The sequence below is a fragment of the Crinia signifera genome, chromosome 6 (assembly GCF_055691185.1).
Source record: "Crinia signifera chromosome 6, ASM5569118v1, whole genome shotgun sequence".
In the NCBI taxonomy this organism is placed as follows: Eukaryota; Metazoa; Chordata; class Amphibia; order Anura; family Myobatrachidae; genus Crinia; species Crinia signifera.
In genome coordinates, this window is record NC_139222.1 from 151,360,151 (window position 1) to 151,369,363 (window position 9,213).

The 9,213-nt window shown below is 42.9% G+C and overlaps 1 protein-coding gene across 4 annotated transcripts in view; it reads right to left on the reverse strand.

The window, feature by feature from the left end:
* Positions 1–5,215, reverse strand: part of CHD6 (chromodomain helicase DNA binding protein 6) — a 130,925-nt gene extending 125,710 nt beyond the window's left edge. For 2 of the 4 annotated variants that reach the window (XM_083147650.1, XM_083147651.1), the window contains exon 1: positions 5,036–5,215. The gene's annotated coding sequence lies outside the window, so the exon portion shown is untranslated. Of the gene's footprint in view, positions 1–4,360; positions 4,435–5,035 lie in introns of those variants that run through there. The other 2 variants (XM_083147654.1, XM_083147652.1) reach the window with 2 other exon arrangements.
* Positions 5,216–9,213: the final 3,998 nt, after the last annotated feature.

Consider the following 9,213-nt stretch of genomic DNA (forward strand, 5'->3'; position numbering starts at 1 on the left):
TGCATGCATTACTCCAATCCCGGGATTGAAATCCCGGACATTTTGGGGCCAAATCCCAGCGAACCTGGGACTGGCCACCCTAATCACAAGGTGTAATATGGCCACTCTATTTGGCCCACACCACTTTTATTTTTGTAGTCTTGCACTTTAGGTTTCCTCAGAGCCTTCAGTTTGATCACAACTTGCTGTGAGTACTTGATCCACCAGTCAGTCATTATTTAACAGTGTATCCAAATGTAGTAGGTATATTTCAGTGACTATAATTTGCTTTTTAATGCCTACATGCCCTACTAGCCATAATCTTCCTCACATTCAACTCCTGACAGTTTTCTATGTCTTCTCTGCAGGGGAGCAGGAGAAAAGGCAACACTGAGAACATCTAGAGATCAATTCAATTAGTGAGTATCAGGGAGTAGTATTTGGGTGCATATACTACACTTACAGTAGAACTGAGATCATGGATTTTTGTACACAGCTACATAAGGCTGCATCCAAAATTCAAGATTTAGCGATGAAGTCAAAACTTGGCACAGTTTATTATTGCCGCACAAAGGGTGAACCTATAAAGGAATAGAACCACCATTCTATACAAGAAGACCAGATATATTATCCATGGGAAGATAGTCCCCATAAGAACTTTTTGTTGAAATACTACACCATGAATTTTGTTGTTCACTTGTTTTTCCATGTATGGACTGTCCACGAGAAACTTGATGTGATACACTCTTGGGCCTCATACAGCAGAGGATATGTAATTATTTCCAAACATTTGTATTATTTTGAGTGCAAATAGGATTGCATCATAAATTTTGTTGTTGTCTAGTATTTATGTGGAGGGACTGAACCACCCCTCATTTGTTGTGATCCTCATTGCTGCTCAAGGCGCAGTGAATACAGTAGAAAGAAACCCCTTTTTTTACTACCAATATACTGTATGTACTCATACAGTGCCTTACATACATGAAGTTACAGGATAGATCTCTATTTTTCTTGTCTGTCTGCTCCAACAATGAGCAGGGTGACCTCCTGCAATGCCCTTTTCGGTCCCTGATATTGCACTACAAGTAATGAAGGGGTATTCAATGCTGTGGGCGAGTGGAGACAGCGAGCAGAGCTTCCTGCTCGCTGCCACCACTCACCCTGACAGTATTCAACGCAGCCCACCTCATACGCCAATTTCCCCTCGCTCCATTTTTTGAGCGAGGGGAAATTGGCGTATGTGGCTCCAGAAGCAGCGAGACTCGCGGCTACATACAGCGAGTTTCCTGCATTAGCCGCGGGTCTCGCTGTTTTGGGGAATTCTCGCAAGGATTTCCCTGGTACGTTGAATAGAGCGAGCGGCCGGCGCGGGGGTAAACAGCGAGGATTGCTGGTTTTCTGCAATCCTCACTGTTTAACCCCCTCGCTGTGGCATTGAATACACCCCATGGTGTGTACACACATTGCGATCCCCTTGCTATTCGACTAAAGATTTGAGTGCTATGCAATCTTTGCTATCTCTGTACTATTTGCATACAATTCCTGCTATCTACATTCGATTTGCACTATATAGTCATTGCTGCCCTATCTATCTGGGTTTCGATTTGTACTGTCATGGGAGCACGCAACCTGTACGATCTGCATATGATCCCCATGCGATTTTGACTATATAGTCAAAATCTCATGCTGATTGTACCCGTGTGTACACAGCATAACACACTTTACTGTGACAAGAACCTCAGCAGAAGGAATCACAGTCAGATCATTGCATGCAATAACCATGGCTTGGCCTGTATGGGTTGTATATAACCGCAGTGAACAGCAGACTGTCAATCAGAAGGTGGTGACCAGAATAATATTCCTAGTGACAATAAAAATTGTATTGCACCCCATTTTGTCTGCATATCAGTCATATTGAACAACTGTTATGGTACAGGTCAATTACTAGAAGTGGAAATAAGCATCACACTATAGGTTTTTCAGGAAAGAATCCAAAAGCTATACGCAACCCATGGCATGAAGGGCTAGATGCACCAAACTTCAACAAGTGATAAAGTGGAGAGTGACAAACTACAGGTTGAGTATCCTGTATCCGTATATCCAAAAAACAAAATATTCCCCCACCCCGATGTCCACGGTGGCCTTCTGGATCTTCTTCAGTGGCATCTCCGGTCCCAGGGGTGCATTGCTCAAACTCACGCAATGCACCCCTGGGACCACTGAAGAGGATCCTGAAGGCTGTTGTGGAACCATCGGGGCACCACCAGGGGACCAGGTAAGTATGTTAAAAATAAATAAATCCAAAAACAGGAAAAATCCCTTATGCAAAATGCTCGTGGTCCTGAGCATTTCGGATAAGGGATACTCAACCAGTACCAGCTAACTGCCATGTCACAGGCTGTGTTTGAAACATTACAGTAAGGAGCTGGTTGGCTGGTAATTTGTCACTCTCCTTTATCTTTTTAAAGTTTAGTACATCTGGCCCTAAATCTTTTTGTCATTCATTAATTTGTTTAGATTTTACATTTGCAGGTAAACAAAGATCACTGATGACTATGGAGTTCTGCTGATGAAGTGCACATGTAGGAAATTAAACTGGAACGTGTGTGTGTGTGTATAAAAGGTGCCCATACACATTACAATGATTGTATACAATATTGCATCTCGGTTTTGCGATGAGATGAGATCTAGTACAAAAAGTATGTGCTGCACATACTTTTTGTACTAGATCTCATCTCAAAACAGAGATGCGATATTGTATACAATCATTGTAATGTGCATGGGCACCTTTACATTCAATCTTTTGAGTAAATGGTGTTCAATATGCTCCCACCAGACATACTGCATAGACAAATCAGTAGGCATATAGCCATCTTCAATATTTAAATAATGAACCTTTTTCCTAAGGGTACCACTAAAGAAAAATCTGGGTACTTGTTTCCTTGCACGGCGCCCGTCGGGTCCCATCGCATACCTTAACTTAAGGTATGCGATGGGACCCGACCGACCCGATTTTCGGGCTTTAAAACACGTTTTTAATGCACTTTGAAAATTGGTCGCATCATTATAATGGCATGCGATGCGACCGACCCGATTTTTACATTGGAACCAGTGTAAAAATGGTCCCTGAGACCTGATTTTACATTGGACCCAATGTTAAATGGCCCCCAGACCCAATTTTTAATTGTAAACCCACCCTGATGGTGAATTATGTCGAATGCCCCCCCATTGTTAACATTACTCCACGCCACGATCAACGCCAACCCCGAAGCGTGGCGAGCGCAGCGGTACGTGTCCTCCGACCTTTTCATACCCCCACTATCCACATCGGCGTGGAGTTGAATTTATATAGTGTGGCGAGCGCAGCAAGAGCAGCGAGTGGACGCGTAATATGTCTGAAGTAATGTGTGTTCGCTCGCCACACTATATAAAATCAACTCCACGCCGATAGTGGGGGTATGAAAAGGTCAGAGGACGCGTACCGCTGCGCTCGCCACGCTTCGGGTTGACGTTGATCGTGGCGTGGCATTAACAATGGGGGGGCATACAATGAAAAATGAGGTCTGGGGGGCATTTAACATTGGTTCCAATGTAAAAATCAGGTCGATCTCATCTCATGCGATTTGGTTCAATGCGATGGACCCGATTTTTTTGACCCGATTTCATACAATTAAAATCTGTGGCGCAGTGCTAGGAAACAAGTACCAAAATCTGATACACTTGAGTGCCATTATTCAATAAAGTTTGGGAATAACTGCACTACATCATCCATGCTGCAAATTATACTGACTTCAAGAGATATATGGTATACAAATTACAAATAATTTCTAACCAAAACAACTGTAGCCGCAATAGATAAAATCTGTTTATTTTTATAATCAAATTAAAACTTCCAAAAAAACAGCAATAAGAGACACCAAAAAGGAAAAAAAAAATAATGTAGCAATTTAATACAGAGGGCCCATCAACTTCAAACATTTTCAGATTCAGCAATGACAAGTATTAATACTATGTGCAAAAAAAACAAACAAACAGCATACCTACTAAAGTACTCAGCAATGCATTAACTGGCATGGCAAACATAACAGTTAACTATTTGACGATGGAAAATTAACAAATATGAGCCAGAACAATACAAACACATATTTATATGCTGGAACGCCAATCTCATAAGGATAAAAAAAAATTTTTTTATTAAATATGAAAATATATAAATAAGAAAATGAGCACAGCTGCAGTTCAGTTCTAACCAACCATATGCTGAGAATATTCTGTATATGGTAACATGAACAAAAATGTTCAAAGCAAGTATAAAAATCCTGATTTTAGGCCATAATTCTGGTGCATCCCAATGTTTAAACCAACATGCAGGTCTCCTCACCTATACTGTCTGCAGCTGCTTCAGCCCACATGTGGGAAGTAGGGGAAGTGGGTGGTGTAGGCCTGGCAGGCTACCTATATGTGAAAGACAACAGTCCTTCAGCAATATAACCCTCTGCAGTGTACACACACGTTTAGTACCACAATAGTATCCATATTCATTTGTTAAATGACCATATATATATTTCACACGGACACCCACACCAGTCAGCTGATTTCACCACCTTAACGGGGATAGATGCATCGCCCTATAACCAATTCCTATTTTAGTATTTTCATGCCCTAACAGCTTGCAGTTTCCCTACTCCTCCCCCACTTGGTACTGCCCACAGCACACGCTTTAGTGCAGTGGGCAGATCCACGGGGGTATAAAAGGGGGATGTGGATAACCCAAAATACGAAAACCTGCGAGGGAACCAGAGCAAGGTAGATGGAGGAGGGGGTCCAAAATCGAGCTAGATGCATTACATATATACCCGTACTCTCCGAGGTGGACACGTTTGCATACACCCCCCTCCTTGTGAAGCAGATACAAAAAGCAAAGGAATAGCAGAGAAAAATCACAGTTTCATTCATAAGAGATGCCCAGCAAGGGGATGGATAGCTGCCACACGCCCACAGTAACATGCAGACAGGTAAAGAAGCTGCAAATTAAAAAGTTAAGAGGAGAACTTACCTAAAATGGCCACTGCTGCAGCCAAAATACAAACAGCTATTATTTGGTGAAGTTTAGCACAAGACACCCTGCAAGGACACCCTAACTTGGCCGGGGAACGCCTCCTTTTCACGCTGATTGGTTACCTTTGTGGCAGGCAGGAACAAAACTCAGAAATGATTGGTCTCTGGCTTGTCAAACAAGTGGTGGTCGTTTCAAGGTTGGTTGCGGCGTGGTTATTGCTTTGCTCCATTGTGCTGCTATTTGCATGGATGAGATGTGCCTGCGGATTGGCTGATGGGGAGGAAGAGGTAACGGAGGGGGTGCAGTCACTGTGTGAGTGTGTATGAGATAGAGAGAGAGAGAAGGGGGGAGAGCAGCTATGGGGAACACAGGGGGTCCTTCTGGATATTTGAGCTTTTTCCTGCTGGTTCCGTACTAATCTCTATCATACATGTCAGAGGGAGTAACTGCAGGTGTGATGGTGTACTATTGAGGGCTAAATAAACGCTACCTTTCCTTGCAGAGAGAATACATGTGGTAGGAGGATGACGTACAAATATGTGATGTTATGGAATATGCATATTAGTATGGACTTTGTTGTTGTTGGTTTTTTTTACAAAAAAACTTTATTAGCATTCATTGCTTAACCAATATTGTCACTGTACATCTTAAAAAGGTGCGCTAAAGTACAAAAAAATATTTGAAGAATTTACGTGCAGTAGCGTCACTAGGGTTGGTGTCGTCTAACGTGGTAAATCATGATGTCACCCGCTATATGAACCTCCTACCTTTATAATCCTTGGTAAAAATAAACTGTTGTACTAATCTAATACTCCTGAGTCTGAATTCCCATATATTCCGGAATGGGAATGTAATGACCATAGTACTGACCTCAACAACTAGCAAAATAAAAATTTGGGGTGAGATTTAATGGGATGAGAGATTCAGAAAGTGAGAGATTTAGTAAGAAATCTCCAGTTTTTTTTAAAGCGGCAATCATTTACACTGCAATACCAGTTTGATTTTGCAGTGTAAATGTTTGCTGCTTTAAAAAAACTGGAGATTTCTCACCAAATCTCTCACTTTCTGCATCTCTCATCCCATTAAATCTCACCCTAGATCTCTAAATTACAATATCAAATACACTGCTCAAAAAAATAAAGGGAACACTAACATAACACATCCTAGATCTGAATGAATGAAATATTCTTATTATATATTTTGCTCTTTACATACTTGAATGTGCTGGCAACAAAATCACACATTATCAATGGAAACAAATTTATAAACCCATGGAGGTCTGGATTTGGAGTCACACTCAAAATTAAAGTGGAAAAACACACTACAGGCTGATCCAACTTTGATGTAATGTCAGGGGCGGATTTCGGGATGACGGCGCCCCTAGGCACAACAATAACGCCACCCCCTGTCTATTATTTTTATTGTTTACTTATAAGCCCTCATTTGATAATAGCCAATTTAATGGATTTATAAAAAAAGCCACTAACTGTGACATGTTCTTTTATTATGAATACATATTTACTAAGTAGGACAGTTTACAGGGGCAGTATCTGCATGTCCCATCCATTTACACTCTATTTAAGATGGAATATAGTACAGTATAGTGGATATTTTGCAGTTATTGGTACATTTTGGGCTGACAGTACCATCACAGGCATCCAAGTGCCGCCCCCAAACATGTGCCGCCCCTAGGCACGTGCCTCACGTGCCTATTGGGAAATTCGGCTCTGTGTAAAGTCCTAAAAACAAGTCAAAATGAGGCTCAATAGTGTGTGTGGCCTGTATGACCTCCCTATAATGTCTGGGCGGATGGTCTGCTGAGGGATCTCCTCCCAGGCCTGGACTAAAGCATCCGCCAACTCCTGGACAGTCTGTGGTGCAACATGGCATTGATGAATGGAGCAAGACATGATGTCTAAGATGTACTCAATTGGATTCAGGTCTGGGGAATGGGCGGGCCAATCCATAGCATCAATGTCTTTGGCGTGCAGGAACTGACACACTCCAGCCACATCAGGTCTAGCATTGTCTTGCACTAGGAGGAACCCAGGGCCAACTGCATTAGCTTATGTTCTGTTAATGCTGATGAATTATGACCAAAGATACAATAAGTGAAAAGCGCAGGTAACGTATTATGTCCGTAACCTGCGTACCCTTTATACCTAACTACGTGCGAACAAAGCGTAGCGCAGCGTAGCGTACCTTTTATTGTGTATTATACACCCAAGAACCAATACCTTAATAAGAGATCCCTTCGCAGTACTTTGTCTCTAATCTGCGAATATACCTTTAAGGACTGTGTCCGTAAAATACCTTTATCGCTAAGTGCGAATAACAGACACAAACCACTGTATAGAAATAAGGAGATAAGAACTCCGTAAAAGGTTGTATTTAAGTCCCTAATGGACAAAAGGGGGTTACAGGAATAGAAGATACAGGTATAACAGGTAATGCAATAGACTAACAATGAATTCAATAATTAGACTCTACTAAGGGAAGAAAAACAGATACAGGATACAATCAGCCAACAATACAATAAGTATAAGTACCGTGAATGCAACCGTTACCGTCTCATCAAATATGCGAAGCGCAGTCCGGTCAGAGCTCGCTATCGTTCAGGATTGAACTATAGCCCGGTTGAAGGTCAGGGAAAGAAAGATGTGCCGAAGTGACCGTGACTGTTCTGGGTCGCCTATCTTATAGGGTCAGAAAGGGGAGGTCAAAGGCCATTCCCATTGGTCAGAGATCGTATGTCAGGTCCACTGTGATTGGGGGGTAAGATGATACACCTGGTTTGACTAGGTGCAGGGGAGTGAACTTTAGGAGTCCTTTGTTCGTTAGTATCGTCGGCAGGGATTGTAAACAGCTGTAGAAACCGGTTACATCTAGATTCCTTTGTTATATACTTTCAACCGAAACTGTCTTGGGAATATGGAATTATGTCCATAACTATCAGGCCGTGTCTATTGCGAAATATTCGCAATGACCGGAATACTACGCATAAGAAACGGAACAGAACGGTACTAAACATGATACAGACAGATGTATGCAGGGCTAACTAAGCTATGTGTGGCGTTCTAAACCTTTAACTACATTTTACTTAGTGTCAGTATGTATTTATGAATTTATGTGTGATAGTATGGCTACTCTTCTGGTCCACTTTGTCACACAGAATCGGGTATGGAAACTTTATTAGCGCAACTCTGCGAACCAAAATGGCGGCCATACTATCCTAAAATGGCGTGTGTGCAACTCGACTTCCACAGTTCTCACAAGGGGTCTGAGGATCTCATCTCAGTACCTAATGGCAGTCAGGCTACCTCATGGAGGGCTGTGCGTCCCCCCAAAAATGCTACCCCACACCATTACTGACCCACTGTCAAACCGGTCATGCTGGAGGATGTTGCAGGCAGCAGAATGTTCTCCTTGGCATCTCCAGACTCTGTCATGTGCTCAGTGTGAACCTCCTTTCATCTGTAAAGAGCACAGGGTGCCAGTGGCGTAATTGCAAATCTTGGTGTTCTCTGGCAAATGGCAAACGTCCTGCATGATGTTGGGCTGTGGATGTCGGGTCCTCATACCACCCTCATGGAGTCTGTTTCTGACCGTTTGAGTAGACACATGCACACTTGTGGCCTGCTGGAGGTCAATTTGCAGGGCTCTGGCAGTGCTCCTCCTGTTCCTCCTTGCACAAAGGCGGAGGTAGCGGTCCTGCTGCCGGGTTGTTGCCCTCCTACTGTCTCCTCCACATCTCCTGATGTACATGCCTGTCTCCTGGTGGCGCTTCCATACTCTGGACACTACGCTGACAGACACAGCAAACCTTCTTGCCACAGATCACATTGATGTGCCATCCTGGATGAGCTGCACTACCTGAGCCACTTGTGTGGGTTGTAGACTCCGACTCATGCTACCACTAGAGTGACAGCACCGCCAGCTTTCAAACATGACCGAAACATCAGCCAGAAAGCATAGGAGCTGAGAAATGGTCTGTGGTCACCACATGCAGAACAACTCCTTTATTGGGGGTGTCTTGCTAATATCCTATAATTTCCACCTGTTGTCTATTCCATGTGCACAACAGCATGCAAAATTGATTGTCAGTCAGTGTTGCTTCCTAAGGGGACAGTTTGATTTCACAGAAGTGTGATTGACTTGGAGTAACATTGTGTTGT